This window comes from Oreochromis niloticus, linkage group LG13, assembly GCF_001858045.2.
Source record: "Oreochromis niloticus isolate F11D_XX linkage group LG13, O_niloticus_UMD_NMBU, whole genome shotgun sequence".
In the NCBI taxonomy this organism is placed as follows: domain Eukaryota; kingdom Metazoa; phylum Chordata; class Actinopteri; order Cichliformes; family Cichlidae; genus Oreochromis; species Oreochromis niloticus.
The window spans coordinates 31,287,810-31,307,543 of record NC_031978.2 but is presented as its reverse complement, the minus strand read 5'-3'; the positions used below and the strand labels follow the sequence as shown (position 1 = coordinate 31,307,543).

At 42.7% G+C, this 19,734-nt stretch overlaps 1 long non-coding RNA gene across 1 annotated transcript; it reads right to left on the bottom strand.

Annotated features, from left to right (window-relative positions):
• Positions 1-12,638: 12,638 nt before the first annotated feature.
• On the bottom strand, positions 12,639-13,589 carry LOC109204773 (uncharacterized). The gene is made up of 3 exons (XR_002064268.2): positions 13,410-13,589; positions 13,248-13,337; positions 12,639-13,169 (listed from the first exon to the last, which is right to left on the bottom strand). It is a non-coding gene; the product is annotated as an uncharacterized LOC109204773 (long non-coding RNA).
• Positions 13,590-19,734: the final 6,145 nt, after the last annotated feature.

The window sequence follows — 19,734 nt, the reverse complement described above, 5'->3', positions numbered from 1 at the left end:
CACTGACCTTTGTCTACTTATGCCTTCTTGTTCCATTAGCCCACTTCTCATCAGTGTGTCCTGGACCTGACATGGACCTCTGTATTTAGTGGCGAGTATTTATTGGCAAATTATTTGCAACTTTGCAAATCAAAAGAATTTGTTTAAAGCATTTACTGGGCCCATGAGCCAGGTCTATGTCATTACTGATACAGACTGGAAATCCTCTTCTTGCCGTTATGAAATTCCACACTCAAAACTCTACACTCAGAACCAAACACACAATATTTTAAATACAAGCAGGCTTTCTCTTAACCTCAAGAATTTTTGCAGTTCCCTTAAACTGTCACCAGCAATTAGAGGTAAAGCTGGAGTCCACCAGTCTTCTCTGTTTTATCAGGACTCAAATGATCCTCCATGTGGAGCATTAAATGACTTAAGTATTAATGAAACCTAAAGAAATTCCAACATTTAGCCGATATGGCTTACAGCAAACACTGCTCCACTCCTCAAACTAACCTGCTCCTGACTTCAGTGACAGCCAGGTCAGTAATATAAAAATTACTTTTGTTTTGCTGCTTTAAATAAACATTAGGCTAATGCAAATATGAACCATGGTAAGAGTTTGTCACTCACCCTGCGAGGTGATTGAGTTTAGCATTGATGTGGAGTTGATGGAAAGACTCGCTGCTCCCTGAAGAAAATTAGGGCAACATTTTGTCAACCATGTCTATTCTCTGGTAGACAAAATATTGCTTCCATTCACTGGCAATAAAAGTGTCTCCCCCTCTCTCTCTCACACACACACACACACACACACACACACACACACACACACATAGAGACACATATAAACAGACATTCAGTCTGACACTCAGACATATAAACACACAATGTTGAAACAGAAGTACAGAGAAAAATACATAAAAAATAGACACTACACTCCCACACACATGAACACACATACGCCATCCACCAAGTGGTTTAATTACCCTCCTCTATTTTGTTTTTCCTGTCTCCTGCCCACTGTTGCAAGATAGATCTCAGTGTCAGAGCAGCTGACAGATTGAGACAGAGCACAGGTACCACTGCATATGTACACATACACATGCACACGCACACGCACACGCGTACACACACACACACAGAAGAAAAAAATCTGTTCTTCTGTTTTCAGCATCCCCCACTTTCTCCACCACACATACACACCACCCCCATCTCCCCTGTCTCCTATATTTCCAGGGTTACAGGGGTACACAGTGTGAGTAAATAGCCTTCCTGAACCGTTTGGATTAGAGCAGAGTAAATCAGACTGATGCTGAGTTTAGTTTACAGCAAGGATCCACACACAAGTGTTCCATATAAACACCACTTAAAAAGTTAGAGTAATGGGTAGTTTCTGCTAGCTGTTGATGGCAGCGTCTGCCCAATTCATCAAGAAATCTGAGGGAAAAATCACTCAGTGTTAATCTGTGCTCCACACAAAATTTGGGATTGTGAGATTAAGTTTAGTTGAACTACACTTAATCTCACACGCTGAAATCATGGAACCCTAAAACCTATTAGCTAATAATTTGGCATATTTTGGCAAAGTGTACAGTCTACCCTAAAAAAACAACTGATGACAACACTTCTCCTAGCAGACAAAAGAAGAAGTGGCTGTTAAGTCCTTAAGAGTCCATATCATTAAGGAAGAGAGAGGAGAACAGGGAGAAGGGAGCTTAAAATCGGTGCCAACAGGTCTTTTATGGATCAAAAGTAGATATTTTTATTCAAAAATCATTATCAATATGTGTAGATGTAGGCAGCAGAGATGTACAGTAGTGAGTATGTACAGCCATCTGTAAAGCAAGTAAGGGAAAAAGTGGAAAATGCAGACTCAAAGGACAGAGTTGAATAAACAAAAAACTGACCTTTATTTGTATTATTGTAGGGTCTTTACCTTACAATATAAAACGCATTGAGGCGACTGTTGTTGTGATTTGGTGCCAAATAAAACATTGAATTGAAATTGAATTGAAGAAGAATTAGAAGAAACAAAAAATCCAGGTGACAGGTAGTAACAAAGTTTGCAAATTCAGTTAGGGAAACTTTATTTTTATAGCACCAAATCACAGCAACATTTCCCTGAAAGTGCATTATATTGTAAGGTAAAGACCTCAAAATAATAAAAGATAAAACCCAACAATCAGCAAACATTTGGCAACAGTAGGAAGGAAAAGCTTGTTTTTAATTGCACGAAACTTCTGGCAGAACCAGAGTCAGGAAGGATGGTCGTCTTCCACCACTGGTTGAATGTGAGGGGAGGAAGGCAGGACAAAAGGCACACTGTGAAAGACAGTTAGAGGTTAACAATAATAATAATAATAAATGGTTAAATGCAAAGTGTGTTTTGAGGGAACTACATAGTGACAAAAGTGAGTGAAGAAGAAACGCATGCATCATGGGAAGCCCCAGCAGCCTGGGCCTAAGGCAGGATACATAAGGGAGGATTCAGGGTCACCTGATCAAGCCCTAATTATACGTTTTAGCAAAAAGGAAGTTTGAGCCTAATTGTAAAAGTAGACAGGGGGTCTGTCAGAAGACACGCCTGAAAACTGAAGGCTCTGCCTCCCATTCTACTTTTAAATACTCTAGGAACAACAAGTAGGCCTGCAGTGTGAGAGCGAAGTGCTCTAATAGGGTGATATGGTACTACAAGGTCATTAAGATAAGATGGGGCCTGATTATTTAAGACCTTGTATGTGAGGAGCAGGATTTTGAATTCTGGATTTAACAGGAAGCCAATGAAGTGAACCCAATACAGGAGGAATCTGCTCTCTCTTTCTAGTCCCTGTCAGTCATAAATCTACATGCTACCTACAGAGAGATGCAAACAGTTTCATTGTTCTTTTAACAGTGACAATACAGATCTATCTATCTATAAACAAGATGTGAGAAGTGATAATAATAACATCTGTACTGCATTACAACATTAACAGCAGGTGTGATATCCGGTCTTTAAGTGATGACCTGATGAATCCTGCTTCCGGGTCCAAACTACTCTCTGTTTATTAAGGCTGTTGTGTTTTTAACATGTTTTAATGTTTTGTATCTTGTTCTATTTAATCTGAACAAGGCCCTAAAAACAGTCAGTGATCACTGTCGGCCTCTCTGTTTTTATCATCACTGTCCATTTTGAAGCTCAGTTTTTAAAACCTTACGATGTAACTACAGCCCAGCCCATGCAGCAGTATATGAATGACTAACCTGGTATTGTGGATGGATTATCTCAGTTGTTCTCCTGACTGAAGTTTGGTCCGTTTACAGCATCCTGCCATGCGATTGCATTTGTCCCTAACCATCGGGAACCCTCACGTTAACTTTTATCGAGTGGGAAAAAGTTAGCGTTCATCCTCCAGCTTCACTGTGTTTATGTCATGCTAACATAGATCTTTAGCACATCATTATATAGCAGCTAGCCCAACTTGAATAACCCTACAAACGTCACTGCTGTTTAGTTTTCTGTCTTCATTTATGTTGGAAGTGATAGCAGATATCCAAACCTAGTCTGTAAATTTGATTCATATGTAGATGAAAGTAGAATTAGCTAAGCCTAGCTCACTTTGGCTTAATAAGGATAAAGCTTAAGGAAATTTCAAGAAATACAAACACATTACATCAAATATTTTTCTCAGAAAATATGCATCACTTCCCCCCTAAATTGTCCTAAATCACTGCAGTGAAGTTTGATTGGATCACCTCAGATCAGCCAACAGTGAAACATTTTATTAAATAAACATTATTTTTCTGAGCAGTGCAGAGACACAGATGAACGTTCAAGTTATTTCTTTTTTTTTGTTTGTTTACTTGATATTGGAAATCAATGAAGGTTGCCGCTTTTAATATGACTGCATTCATTTTTGTCTAAATTTTATCTGGTATTGTTTTCAATGATACCAGCCTGCAGGCCCCATACAGCCCGCAGCATATACAAGAGACTGTGTCCATTTTCTTTCTTTTTTTTCATTATAATTATGTATTTATTTTTATTTTATTTTCAGTTGTTACAGACGGGACAGACATGATTGGGGGATAGGACAGGGAGAAAGAAGAAATGAAAGAAAGAGAGGGAGAGAAAGACAAAATAGAGGGGAGAGAGAAAAGGAAACAAACAAAAAAGAAAAAAAAACACCTGGATCACCTGTCGAGAGAAGAAAAAAAACAGAAGAGAAAACAAACAAAAAAGAGCAACATAATAAATACAACAACATCACAATAAACTAGCTAACAGTAGATAACAGTAGATACTAAAAATTAAATGTGATTGTGCAGCACGCAAGATCAACAGCGCACAATGTGCTTTGAGGTAGCAGCCAAGAAAGGTGTAGTTTGTGTCTGTGAACACCTGTGTGGATCAGCACGCTTGTATTCAAAAGGTTTCTCCATGTAACGATCTGCTAGGGAGTGTGGGGAGTCATAGCCCCGTCCCCCAGGGCATGAAGCAGGCATGCAGGAGATCCAGGCCCCAGACAACCAGAGGCCCCAGAGTACGAGGACCCAAGGAGGACCACCAAAGGGGCAACTGTGCCACCCTCCTGGGAAGAGCTGAGGAGAGCCTTAGGCGAGGGGTCACCCAGCAGCCACGGAGCAGAGGCCAGAGGGGGTTGCAGTGACGTGCCCGCGGGCTCTGCCGGCAGCCAGCTGTGCCAGAGAGGACCGAGCCACAGGCCCAGAGACCAAGAACCATCAACGCACCAACGTCTGAGGGTATCAGCCACCGGCGGGGAGTGTGGTGGGGGGAGATAGGCCTCCATATCTTGGAGAGCCTGAGATGTTCCCAGAGAGGTGGAATCTAAGACCCAAGCTGACATATAGACACAGATGAACAGGCGCACGCAGACACAAACGTGCATTCCCACCCCCATATACACATAAGCAAATATTCAGGACTCACCCGACGTGGAGACAGACAGAAATAGACACTGTACACACAATCACACTCCCCAAACATACTCTATATCCCAGGTCCAGGTACCCTCGCCTGTGTCCATTTTCTACTTTTACAGTTAATTGTATTTTGACTTCTAAATGTCATACAGGTCACTTGTACCGCACAGATTTCAGGTTCATACAGTGGAATAGTTTGTACTAATTCAGTTTCAACCTACAAGACCCTACACAGTTCCCAGCTATTCCTTATTGAATTTCACATTTCAAAAAAATATTCATTTTCTTTAGGCTGCATCTCGTTCATCTAAATTTCCTCACTGTTTTTTTTAACCTATTAATTTGCACAGCTCCTGTTTGCCATTATTGAAATGAGCTTGCTGTGTCTTTGTTTATAAATGACTGCTATGCTTGTCAATCATCCCACAGTTTCTACTCCTACTTGTGCATTTTTGTTATGCTAATTTTCCTTGTTAAATCTAACAATGAAAGTTAACACCACTCTTCAACGGCATGTCTTCTCATGGTCCACCAGTGTGATGCAGTTCAATTCAGTCAACACCAACTGCATCACGTAAGGTGTGGATGACACGACTGTTCTATATGTGACCAAAAGAAAAGAAAATTATCTTTCCTACGTAGCATGTATCAGTGAATCTACACCATCCACACATATATATGCACACCTGGTTTATCAGCTGCGCGAAGGAGTGTTTTTGTGGCTGTATGTGGGTAAGTGTGTTTAGCTATGGCCAGCTTTGAGAGGGTAATCCATCTCCATCACTTAAATGATTATCCCCATTAATCTGCTGTAAACTAATAAACACTATTCCCTCCTCCCCTCGTCTTCATTCCCTCTCCTTACCATCCTGTGCCTCAGCTCTCTGCTTTAGATGGAGGTTCATTAAGTGTTTAGTACATTAATATGTCTCCATGTCCCCCCATTGTTCCTATCATCTGGTGCTTGGAGCCCCCTGAGGCCCTGGTAGAGTTTCTCTTTCTGTGTATGTGTGGAAAAGACAGGAGGAGAATGTGTGTGTGTGTGTGTGTGCGTGTGTGTGTGCGTGCGTGAGTGTGTGTGTGTTACAGAGATGGAAGAAGAGAGTGACTGAGTGTAGATGAGTTCCCAGTATGTGTTGACATGAGTGAGAAAGAGTTGTGTGTGTGTCTTTGCAAGAGTGTCACTAAGATGATGAGCTCGGTGGATTTAATTTTGTGGTGGCTCAGATGGCCCGGCAGTCGCCACAGTAATTTCTCTGATCAGGTTAGAGAATCACTGCACTTGGTGATCAATCATCCAGCTTGTCACAGCAACTGGGGCCCCAATCTGCGTGAAGCCACTTTTATTTGGTGCAGAATTGATGTAGCCATGTTTCTTTTGCATGCTGAACAAAAGTTTAGTCAATTAAAGGTTGTTAAGATTACAACCCCTTCAATGCACACAGTTGTGTATTCATTACTGCAGAGGACAATACACTGATTTTGTGGAGCTGTTACTAAACCCAGCCAAGAATTGTACCTGCCTAACACTAACCCCAAAGTGAAGGGTGTCATTATAGTAATTAGTAATCCTAAATAATTGTGTAATTGTTCTTTTTGCATAGGAATGTATGCTTTCATCTAGTTCTGGTTGCAGACAATTTTATCATCTGCATACATCTGTAGTCTGAGTTTTATTTGCCACAAAGACAACACACTGGATCATAATATTCATAGTAAATAAACCATAACACCCATAAGACTGCAAGGGAATGAAAGGATGAACAGGACTAGCTTCACAGCTCATTAAATGGACATTCTCTCAACTCAACCAATCACAGCAGATGGCCCCGCCCCTCCCTGAGCCTGGTTCTGCCGGAGGTTTCTTCCTGTTAAAAGGGAGTTTTTCCTTCCCACTGTCGCCAAAGTGCTTGCTCATAGGGGGTCATATGATTGTTGAGTTTTTCTCTGTACCTATGAAGCACCTTGAGGAGACTTTTGTTGTGATTTGGCGCTATATAAATAAAACTGAATTGAATTGAAATTGAATTGAACCATCTCTATGACTTCTTGATGCATTCTCAATCATCCAGGAAAGTAAATCTCCAAAAGTTGGAGATTTTGGACAAAGTTGAACCAAAAGTTGAATCTGTTCATCTGGACGTAGCGTCCAGATGAACAGATTCAACTTTTGGACATCTCTATGACTGTTTATTAGCTGATGAAAGATTATTATTCTTAGTTGACTGTCATTAAAATTGATGGATAGAGATGTAACCAAAGAAGGAAAATGCCAGGAAAAAACTTGTTTACTTTTGATGTAAGCTTTGGAGATCCCTCTCCCAACCAACATCATCACATCTGACACAGATAATCATCACCAAGTATCCCTGAACAACTTCCAGCAAAGCAGAAAGCTTTAATAGTGTCTGTTTATTGAGACAACTTTCTGACATTTGATTATTGTGTCTCAAATCAGCACAGGCTTTTTGCATGACTGTCTCCAATTTGCACAAGAGTTTATGATTCAAAGGTTGAGCATATATAATGATATTCAATGTTATTTATACAGCACCAAATCACAACAACAGTCACCTCAAGGTGCTTTATGTTGTAAAGTAGATCCTACAATAAACATACACAGAAAAACCCAACAATCATATGACCCTCTATGAGCAAGCACTTTGGCGACAGTGGGAAGGAAGAACTCCCTTTTAACAGGAAGAAACCTCCGGCAGAACCAGGCTCAGGGAGGGGCGGGGCCATCTGCTGCAAGAAGAAAGACAGGATAAAGACATGCTTTTTGTTGTCCAGTCTGCCAGTTGCATCACTTACACAGTATGGGCGGGCAGAATTACTACAAATTAACAATCAGAACATCCAATTTGTGCATTCGAGGCAGAATTTTATCCCACCAGAGCTACAAGGGATAGAAAAGAATTTCACCATCTCTCCTTTGTGGCCCAAGAGACGGAGGCAACACCAAAGGCAGAGCAGGATAAGCGGCTTACACACTAGGTTACGAGCTAACCCATACAGACCCTCTCCCCAGCCTTTTTGTTCCTAATGCCAGGTCCCTCACCAACAAGCTAGATCAGTTTCAGCTATGCATCGCCTATCAAGGTCTGGACAGTTGTGTTGCAATCGTCACCGAGAGCTGGCTGGATAACAACATCCCGAAACTGTGTGCAGTTATTTGCAGAACATACAAGCTGGTAAGAGACTTGTGCTCCATTCTGATCGTTGCTGTCTATATTCTACTAAAAGCTAATAATAAGGTCGCTCTGGAGGAGCTGCACTACCGGATAAGCAGACTGATGAATGCCAATCCTGAGGCAAGTGTGATTGTGGCTGGAGATTTTAATCATGCAGAACTTAAGACTGTGTTACTCAAATTCCTTAAATTCATACACTTTCTAACAAGGGACAAAAATATTCTGGATCAGGTCTACTGCAACATAAGGCAGCTGCAGCCCCACATCTAGGCCTGTCTGACTGTATCTCTGTTGAACTCATCCCAGACTACAGACCTGATGGTTCAGGCCAGGTCACTCATGCTGTCCTACCCACTAAGACTGTTAAGGTTTTTCCTAATCGAAACCGTGGATGGATGGTACTGTTCGAAACCCAAAACGCTGCAGGTGGTTAAGTTGCTGAGGTTAAAATTTAAGTACAGGATATGCATTGAGGAGCAGTTCAAGAACAATGACCCATGGAACATATGGAGAAGACTCAGGACCATGGCAGACTGCAGATATGTGCTGACGAGCTGGCTTTCTCTCATGAAAAACTGTCCAGATTTTTTTCAGGTAGCATTTTCTTGCCATATTTTAGTAATATTTTGCCTTAGAAAGCAGCAGTTTTCAAAAGAAAACCACAGTAAACTATCTGCCAATCATGAGAGAAAAAGATTATTGAGCCAAAAGTTATTTTTAGGAGTTTCAGACAGGCAGGACAGGCAGCAGCAGGTGAGGCTGAGGAGCATCACATTCGACACATAGACCATCAGCACGCACCGGCATCCCTGAGGGGTGTGCTCTCTCCCCACTGCTCTTCTCCGTTCACACAAATTACCACACCTCAGAAGAACCATCTGTGAAAATAATGAAGTTTGCCGATGACAACACCATCCTCACATACAGACTCTTTCCAGAAGGTTATACTTCCTGCAGCAACTCAGAAAGGCCAACCTGCTACAGCAACTGCTGGTCATCTTCTACACCGCCATGATGCAGTCTATCCTGTCCACATCCATCACTGTCTGTGTTGGCTCAGCCATCATTACCATCAATGATGGTAGGAAAGAAGCTGCAGAACTGCATTTGTGGCTGGTCAAAACTAGCAACTGACATGGGCCTTAAAATCCACCAAGGCAGGAAAAAGTGTCTCAGCGAGCTGAGAAAGGGGCCTCGCATTGACACATACTTTTTAAGAAGTAAGTCAAATCAGTCGATTGAAATCCAGAGGCAGGAGAATCCCCACGGTCCTCAGGGCATCAGCACCCCGTTCGAAGTTCGTTGTCGTACAGACTCCCCCATAGTCTCCAGATCGGAACTCAGTCAAATCCAGCCAGTAGCAGTATACTTGTGTATAGATGTAAGCCAGCCACAATCAACACTACGTTCCAGCCCAGAGCCCATCCAGAAACAGCCAACAGAATCTTCCAACACTGAGGCTAGCCAACCACTACCAGCAAGGGAAAGGAAGATGTAAGGTAGGAAAGATCAGATTCTGTGGCCCAGATCCAGTGAGAAAAGAGTGGGAAACCATTGACTCGGAACTGGCTCTTATACTAGATCAACAAAAGGGTCCAGTTGAAAGCAGAAAGGCCAATTAAACCAGTTAAAGTCCAGGAGACAGCGGGAAATTGATAGATTAGTGAAAGAGAGAAGAGAACTGAGGAAACAGTGGAGGAGGGCCAATGAGACAGAAAGGGAGGGACGCACTGCACTGCAGGAGGAAATAAAGCAACAACTTACTAAGCTGCGAAGAGCTGAACACCTCAGACGACAACGTAAGAAGAAAGAATGGACAAGGACCCTTTTCTACAGCAACCCATACAACTTTGTTAAGGGCCTTTTTGTTGAAGAGAAGAGCTGGTGCCTCAAAATAGATTAGTGCTAAGACCAGCTGCTTAGAGCAGCTGGTCTTAGCACACTTCAAATCCTGTCTTCCCCCCACCCTGGACCCCCACCAATTTGCATACCGCCAGAACAGGAGCACAGAGGATGCAGTCTCCATCGCACTGCACTCTGTCCTCTCACACCTGGACAACAACAACACCTACGCCAGAATGCTGTTTATAGACTTCAGTTCAGCGTTCAATACAATCCACCCCTCACAACTCATCAGGAAACTGACAGACCTGGGCATCAGTTCCCTCATCTGCAAATGGTTACTGGACTTCCTGACCAACCGCCCCCAACATGTCCGACTGGATAACCGCTGCTCATCAACAATCACAATGAACACCGGCGTACCACAAGGCTGTGTGATGAGCCCTTTCCTCTACTCCCTCTTCACCCACGACTGCAGACCTGCTGATGGTTCCAACACCATCATTAAGTTTGCAGATGACACCACGGTGATTGGCCTCATCAATGACAACGATGAGGCCGCCTACAGGGAGGAGGTGGATCGTCTGGCTGAGTGGTGCGACACAAACAACCTGCTGCTTAACACCGAGAAGACTAAGAAGCTCATCGTGGACTACAGGAGGAATGCTGACCCACATCCACCCATCCACATTAAGGGGATGGCTGTGGAGCGTGTGAGCAGCTTCAAGTTCCTGGGAGTCCACATCTCCGAGGATCTCATCTGGACGACCAACTGCTCCAAGCTGGTCAAGAAGGCTCACCAGCGCCTCTTCTTCTTGAGGACTCTGAGGAAGAACCACCTGTCCTCAGACATCCTGGTGAACTTCTATCGCTGCACCATCGAGAGCATCCTGACCAACTGTATAACAGTCTGGTACGGGAACTGCTCTGCCTCGGACCGGAAGGCATTGCAGAGGGTCCTGAAAACTGCCCAGCGCATCGCCGGAGCACCACTTCCTGCCATAAAGGACATCTACAGGAAGCGGTGTCTGAAAAGGGCTGGGAAAATCATCAGAGACCCCAGTCACCCATCACACAGACTCTTCACCCTCCTGCCCTCTGGGAGGCGCTACAGGAGCCTCCGGACTAAGACCACCAGGTACCGGAACAGCTTCTTCCCCACAGCTGTCAGACTCCTGAACTCTGCCTCCTGACATCTGACCCACGTTAAACTCATGGACTGAACATACACACACCCACAACCACTAGCACTTTACCACTACTGTATAATTCTGTGTAAATAATCATTCTGTACATACGATAATTTTTAATCCCACAACTGTTTATAACTTACATAGTTCACATTCTGTATAGCTGTATATCTCAGATTTCTGTATAGTTTTTATTTCATATTTATATCCTGTTCATAGCCTGTACATAGCTTGTACTCACTACAGCCTGTACATACTTATAGTTATAGAATATTCATAACATACTTCACACTGTGTACATTATAACATACCATAATAGACCCATTTCTGTAATATACTTACACATCTCTATTATTGCTAATTTATATTGTAATATATCTATATCACGACTAAAGCACTTTCTGGATGGATGCAAACTGCATTTCGTTGCCCTGTACCTGTGACATGTGCAATGACAATAAAGTTGAATTCTATTCTATTCTATTCTAAAATGCCCATAAAAGACCTGGAAGATCATCTGTGGAAAACTTACTCTGATTATCAGAGACACGAGCCAGTTACCATTCCGAGTGATATGCCGCCTATCCAGGCACCTGAACACCAAATGGACATAAGACCACCTACATGGAGTGAAGTGGAGAAGGTAGTGAAGCAGGCAAGAGCACCACCAGCCCCAGGACCTAATGGCATCTTATATAGGCTCTATAAAAACACCCCACGAGTCCTCAAATACCTGTGGAAGCTGATGAAGGTAGCATGGCAGAAAGGAGTGATTCCAAAGGCTTGGCGAAGAGCAGGAGGTATTCTGATCCCTATGGAGAAGAACAGTTTCGCCAGATCAGCCTGCTGAACGTAGAGGGAAAGATCTTCTTCAGTGTCTTGGCCCAAAGACTATCTACTTTCCTGCAAAGAAACAACTACTGATACATCAGTGCAGAAGGCCGGCATCCAGGGCTTCTCGGGATGTCTGGAGCATGCCAGCGTCATCTGGCACCAGATTCAAACTGCCAAGAATGAAGAGACCTTCATGTGGTCTTTTTAGACCTTGCCAACGCCTGTGAGTCAGTTCCGCACGACACCTTGTGGATAGCCTTCAAATATTTCAGCGTACCAAACCACATCACAGGACTGGTCAAGACCTACTTTCTGGATTTACAGTTTTGTGTGACAGCTGAGAACACCACCACAGCCTGGCAGCACCTGGGAATTGGACTTATGGCAGGCTGCACGATTTCCCCTCTGGCATTTATCATGGCAATGGAGTTGGTCATGCGGGCATCTCGGTGGGTAGTGGGAGGTGAGAGACTCAAGAGTGGCCTTCGTCTTCCTCCCATTAGAGCCTACATGGATAACATGACCATCATTACAACAACAAAACCATGTACTAGGTGACTGCTACAGAAGCTCCAGGAAAAACGTTTGTGACCCGTGGTAGGTACCCATTTAAAATAGGACAGAGCCGTAGGCGCACAGTCAGTTAAAAAGAGTTTAATTTTTAATACAAAATAAAAGTAATAATGTAACAGCGGCACTTAAAAACAATTAAAAACTTTACCTTGTTTAAAAACGATAAAACTGTATGATTGCCCGTGAGACAGGACAAGCGCTGCGGGGAACCGTTTAAGAGCAAATCAACATAGCACACAGGTTAAAAAGGGACGGCAACTCACACATAACCCCCAAATGGGCAAAACACTATAGAAAAAGGCAACTCTTCAGTGCCGTCTTCACTCGGGCCCACCGCTGTGCATGCAAAAGCGGCGAGACAAAAAAAGGATTTGTTTTCCCTGCAGCGCCTTCACCGTTCGCGACAATATATATATATAAAAAAGGGGTTAAAATACTAAAAGAATCAATATCTGTGGTGCCTACTGATACAGAAAAAATTTAAACAAAAAACAAAACAATAATCGACAGCCGCAGCAGTCAGTCCGTCGAATTACACCAGTTTAAAACAAACAAACAAAACACACTGATGTGTCGGGTCCTTTGCCCGCAGCCAGAAATCCACCTGGCAAAGCAGCAGCTCGGTACTCTGTGAATAAAAGGCAGGAGATCACTTATGCTGGACAATAAAACACAGGAATATTCCTCGACTGAATTGTTTTGTTACCTGTCCACAAGTTCGTGTCACACCCTAATAAATGTGGGTCAGTGGCGGTGAAGTCCACTACACCGTTCTCACGGGAGCAATGTTTCCCACCTACAAGGGTGCACATAACTATAAACCTCTGCCAACAGCCAGAGCTCAAGTGGTACATCTTTGTGTACCTACCGTTCTAACAGAAGTTTAGGGGAGGACCCATATCAGACTTTCATAGACAGAAGTTAACACCAACTTGCCCAACTTGGACCACACACTTGCAGCTTCAGGTTTGCTGAGGAATACCTAATTGCCCACACCTGCACTTATGAAAGGAGCACAGACCAGCTCCGCCCACCAGGGGCGGTTCCAAGGCTCCAGGTCTCACCTGTCACACATAGAATGGGCAAGAATGGAGTTTAAGCCAAGTAAATCTCGCAGCATCTCCATCATAAAAGGAAAACTGACAACCGAGCAATTCTATATCAGTGGAGAACCAATTCCAACAGTCTTAGAGAAGCCCATAAAGAGCCTGGGATGGTGGTATAATGCAGACCTCAATGATATGTGGCAACTAGAACAACTAAGGCAGAACTTGGCTGATGACCTCAAGCGGATTAAGAACACTGCACTCCCAGGGAAACTGAAGCTGTGGTGCTTCCAGTTTGGGTTATTACCCAGACTACTGTGGCCATTGACAATGTACGAAGTCTCACTCAATCATGCCAATCGACTACAGAGGCTAGTGAGCTCCTACGTTAAGAAGTGGCTCAGACTTCCCAAATGCCTCAGCAGCGTTGGACTCTACAGAGACGGGATACTGTCATTGCCTATCACTAGTCTGGTTGAGGAGTTTAAATGTGCAAAAGTGAGGCTTGAGATGTCACTCACGGACTCCCGGGACCCCATGGTGAGAGGTACTGCTCCCACCCTAGCAACAGGGAGTAAGTGGACCCCAGCCACATCTATGCTACAGGCGAAATCCACTCTTCGGCATCGTGACGTGGTGGGTCACGTCCAACAGGGCAGAGGAGGATTTGGTCTTGGCGCAGTAACACCTCGGTGGCAACAGGCATCTGTAACCGAACGTCGAAAAATGGTAGTGGAGGAGGTGCAACGACAGGAGGAAACAGCCAGACATGCGAGAGCCATAGCGCTGGCCAAACAAGGTCGCTGGATGAATTGGGAGAGTGTGGAATAGAGGAAACTCTCATGGAGTGAAATCTGGGGAATGGAGTCTAATAGACTAAGTTTCATCATCCGAGCGGCATATGATGTGCTACCTTCCCCAATAAATCTGCAGATGTGGTTCGGAAAGGACCCACCCTCCCCCCTGTGTACAGTCCCAGCCACACTCAAGAACATCTTGGTTGGTTGTAGGACTAGCCTTACTCAGGGCAGATACACATGGAGACACAACCAGGTCCTCAGGTGTCTAGCCGTGAAAGTTGAGTGCAAAAGAAAATCCATCAACGCTCAACCTTTCACGAACCAAGAGGAGCGTCAGTTTTCATCAACATTTGTCCAGGAAGGAGACAAGCCGAGGACGAGCCCCTCAACCCCGGACGTGGGCCCGCTGAAGGTTGCCAGGGATTGGCAGATGCAAGCGGACTTGGAACAGAGGCTAATTTTTCCCACAGAGATCGTAACAACAACTTTGCGACCAGACCTCGTCCTTTGGTCTAACTCCCAAAAACTTGCATACGTCATTGAACTGACGGTACCATGGGAGGAAGCGTTTGAGAGTAAGAAGCTGCGCTATGCCAACTTGGCAGCTGAGGCAGAGGACAGAGGCTGGAAGATCAATGTGCACCCGGTGGAAGTGGGGTGCAGGGGCTTTGTTGCCAGCAAAACAGCAAAGCTGCTTAGAGAGATTGGGATCAGAGGACAGGTACAACGGCAGGCTATAAGAGAACTAGCTAACACTGCTGAGAGGACCAGTCACTGGCTATGGTTAAAAAGGGCTGACATCACCTGGGCAGCTAAGGCAGTCAGCTAACCGCAAGAGAAAAGAAATATTCCGCTCTTCTCCCCTCTGCTCTTCTTCCCTTTTCTGGGAGGCAGTGGGGAGGTAGAGCGTAAAGCCCGATTCGGCTGAGAGGTGTAGGAAGCCAGATCGGGTGCCCCCCTTCCGGCTCTCCTCTCTGCTCTCTCCTATCTTGTCCCTTTTGTCTTACTTCTCTCTATCACCTTTTCTATCCCTTTGAAGAAGTTAGGCTCCATAAATGCTAAAGAGGTAAGTATTATTTCTCAGTTGCAGTGAATGGAAAATAAACTGTAGGAAACTAAACAGAAGAAAGAAGAAGAGAAATAACAAGTTAACATAAACCAGTGACACACTCCGGGGCCTGATCAACCCTGGTAGGGCCTCCTTGGATGAAGGTGTCTAGTGATAATGGCCGAAACACCCGATGAATCCAAGGTCCACTACCTAAACTGGTAAAGTGTCTGGGCTGCCTTTCCCCATCACAGCCATCCCTCAAGGTTTTCTCCATTTAAAGCAATGCATTATCAGGGTCTGTAACATCTAGTCCTTTTTATTGAATCAGAAGGTTATACTTCCTGCAGCAACTCAGAAAGGCCAACCTGCCACAGGAACTGCTGGTCATCTTCTACACCGCCATGATGCAGTCTGTCCTGTGCACATCCATCACTGTCTGTGTTGGCTCAGCCACAAAGCAGCGCAGAGCCAGACTGCAACGGACAATCAGGTCTGCAGAGCAGATCATCAGTCCCGACCTTCCCTCGATCCAGGACCTTTACAGGTCCAGGGTTAGGAAACAGACAGAAAACATCTCTGCAGACCCCTCACATCCCAGACATAAACTGTTCAAACTGCTGCTTTCAGGCAGAGCGCTGTTTATTTAAAGTGTCACTCTGGGAGAGGATTCAGCGAGGAGCATGGCAGCCTGTGCAAACAAAACAGACTTTGGAGGCTGCGAAGTCACGCAGCTTTAAAGAGAAAAATGGCAAGTGCTCAGACGTTCATCACCGGATAATACAGGTTAAACTTAATCCTATCTGCAACAAATGGAATTTAGTAGTGGTGACTGATGGGTAAGACAAGATAAAGAGCCAGACTTAACATAAATTCGTTGAGCAACTTGATCGAAGTAAAGGGACAAGAGGGGGAGAGGACCATCGGGACTGTTGTCACAGCAGAGGGAACTGCAACTCATTTTGGGTTGGAGGCTTTCCCTCGGACTTGGTCAGTAAGAGGACCGTGTGGGTGGAAGTCAGGAGAGGGACAACTGTTCAGTGTTCACAATTTTATTTTTAGTTGGTGGCAATTTTTGTTTTACTGTCTTTACGAGGCAGCGGAAGTGGGGGAGCAAGGGGGAAATTGCAAGGAATGAATGCAAGGAGAACCAACTGAAGTAATATCTTTTAATGTAAGTGGAGTTCTAAACCTGGTCAAAAGAAGTAAGATTGTTACATGTTAAATTGAAAAATATAAAGCTGCAAAAATTAGTCAACCTTCAGGCAAAGTTATAACAACTACAACGGGAAGATGGATACAAAGGTAATTCTGAGATTTAAAAAAAAAAATTAAAAAAATTCAGGGTGAAATTGATGAAATCTATATGCAAGAAACTCAAAAGAAAATTGTTTTTTAAAGCAGAAATATTACGAGATAGGAAGCAAATCCTCCAAAGTCTTAGCCTATAAATTGCACAAACAGAGACTGGAAAACACAATTTTTAAAATAAAAAACCCTCAAACAAAGATCATTGAAAATCAATTAGAGAAAATTCAAGAGAGCTTTGAGTTGTTCTATAAAGAACTGTACACTCAATCACAAACAACGGATGAAATAAAAATTGATAATTTTCTGAATAAATTAAAATTACCAGCTCTAACAAATATCCAAAATGAAAGTTTACTCCAACCAATAACAAACAAAGAACTTCACCTGGCAATATCTAAATTAAAAGTAGGCAAGACTCTGGGTTCAGATGGGTACACTGCAGAGTGGTACAAAAACCTGAAAGAGGAAGTGTTTCCTATTTTACTGAAAACATTTAACTGGATTATGCAAAAGGGTCAACTACCCCCCTCGTGGAAGGAAGCCGTTATCTCCATCATTCCCAAGGAGGGTAAAGATAGGACAGAATGTAGCAGTTATCGACCGATCAATGTATTAAATTTGGATTATTAACTATTTACAGCAATCTTGGCACGGAGACTTGAAAAAATTTTACCTGATATAATAGACCTGGACCAGTGTGGTTTCATCCAACAAAGGCAAACAGTGGACAACATAAGGTGTTCCCTACATGTTATGGAACAAATAAACAGAGATCCAGGCAGTGTTGGTGGGACTGGACACTGAGAAAGCCTTTGATTCAGTCAGATGACTTTTTCTTTATAGGGTATCAAAGACTTTTGGTTTTCACAATAAATTCATCTCAATAACACAATCCCTCTATGATAAACCAAGGGCCTGTGTGAAAGTCAACAGAGATCTATCTAAATCTTTTACTCTGGAAAGAGAGAACAGGCAGGGCTGTCCAGTCTCACCACTTCTATTTGCACTCTATATTGAGCCTCTTGGTCAGTTTATAAGAAACAATACTAAAATTAAAGGTATCGCAAATTGCCAGGGAAGAACAAAAAGTTGCAATGTTTGCAGATGATGTCTTGGTCTTTTTGAGGGAACCTGAAAAATCATTTGAGGAGTTGATGTCCTCTCTAAACGACTTTGGAGAACTGTCTAAACAAAACACAGGTAATGACACTAAACTATACAGCATCTAAAACTTTATGAGATAATTATAATATAAATTGGGAAGCTGAAACACTCAAATACTTGGGAATAATTGGGAATAACATTTCTAATCTAACACAGGTAAATTATGGTCCTTTGTCACAGGCCATGAAATCTGATTTAGATAGGTGGAATCTGGTGCCTTTCTTAAATTTAAATTCAAGGATATCAGCAGTGAAAATGAACGTACTCCCAAGATTCCTATATCTATTTAGAACTTTACCTGTTGAAGTAACTCAAACACAGTTTTTATGGAATGGGACAAATGGATTTCGCGTTTTATTTGGCAGGGGAAAAAACCAAGAATTAAATTTAGTATCTTACAGTTCAGCAAGGCAAAAGGTGGGGGAATGCTCCCATGTTTACAATACTATTATTATGTATCTCAGGTCATCACTCTGCTGCAATGGTGTAACCCTGATTTGAAAGCTAAGTGGAAATCCATAGAATTTAATACAACTTCTAAATTTCAACTACAAGCCTCAACTGCGGACAAAAAACTGGCAGACCGATAAGAAGGTAAAGGAACATGGATAAGCCACACTCTAAAAATATGGAATAAAGTGATTAAAGTATGTGGTAGTGAACAAATACTAAAACAATTTAGATGGTGTGCTTACGATACAGATTTTAAACCAAATGAAAGTGATAAGATTTCAGAAGAAGAAATTTCAGATTTCAGAAAAGGAACAAGAAATGGCCTAAGACTTCTTCAGGTTTCTTCAATGCGGGATAATTTTAACAAACATTGCAGTATCCCAAACCCAAACTCAGTCAAGTCAGGAATTTTTAATAAAGTTAAATTAGCATATTTTGGTTCTCTGAGAAAGGCAATCTCCAAATTATATAATGTGCTTCTTCTGGCAATGAAGGACACTACTCAAAATATTAAGACCAAATGGGAATTGGAATCATGGGTATAACAAACGAACTGGGAGAGGATTTGTAATTTTCATTGGTACTCAACAAGTTCATTATCTTGGAGAGACCACTGCTTGAAGAACATTATTAGATTTTTCAAAACCCCTCATCAAACTAGATATAAAAATGGGACAGCGGAATGCTGGAGAAGATGTGGATCAGAAGAGGCACATCATTACCATCTTTTGGGATTGCCCTAATTTAAAAAACTACTGGCTGGGAATTCAGAAAACTCTGTGTGAGGTCTTTAAGATAAAATTTGATATTAATTTTGTTAATTTGTACTTGGGCCTTGGGTCCGGGGAGAGGACACAAAGCTCTTACAAGCGCTATTAGCAGCCAGCAAAAAATCAATAACCAGAAAGTGGCTAAATCCAACTCCGCTAACACTTGAGGATTGGTTCAATGTGGTTTTTGAGATATGTAAAATGGAAAAAATTGTCATTCTCCTTAAAAATTCGAAAAGACAAATTCTACAAAATATGGAATAAATACATCTGCTTTGTGTCCCCCCTCTGCCCTGAATTAAGGTAACACCGGCCCTGAATTGGTGTATCTCCCATGTACTGTACAATGTCAGGTCGACCCTCTACTTCACAATATGTATTGAATGTACTTTATGTAAATAAGTTAACATGCTACAATATGTATACACTGTCAAGCCACCAAGTTCACTTTTTGTTATCTGAATGAAAAACAAAAGGACTAAGAAAAAGTCTTTTTTTTTCTCGACTAAATAATATCAATGTACTTTATTGTAACATGTCCTTTTTCAATAAAAATATAATTAAATAAATAAACCAGCCACCAGAGACAGTTTCTTGGTCA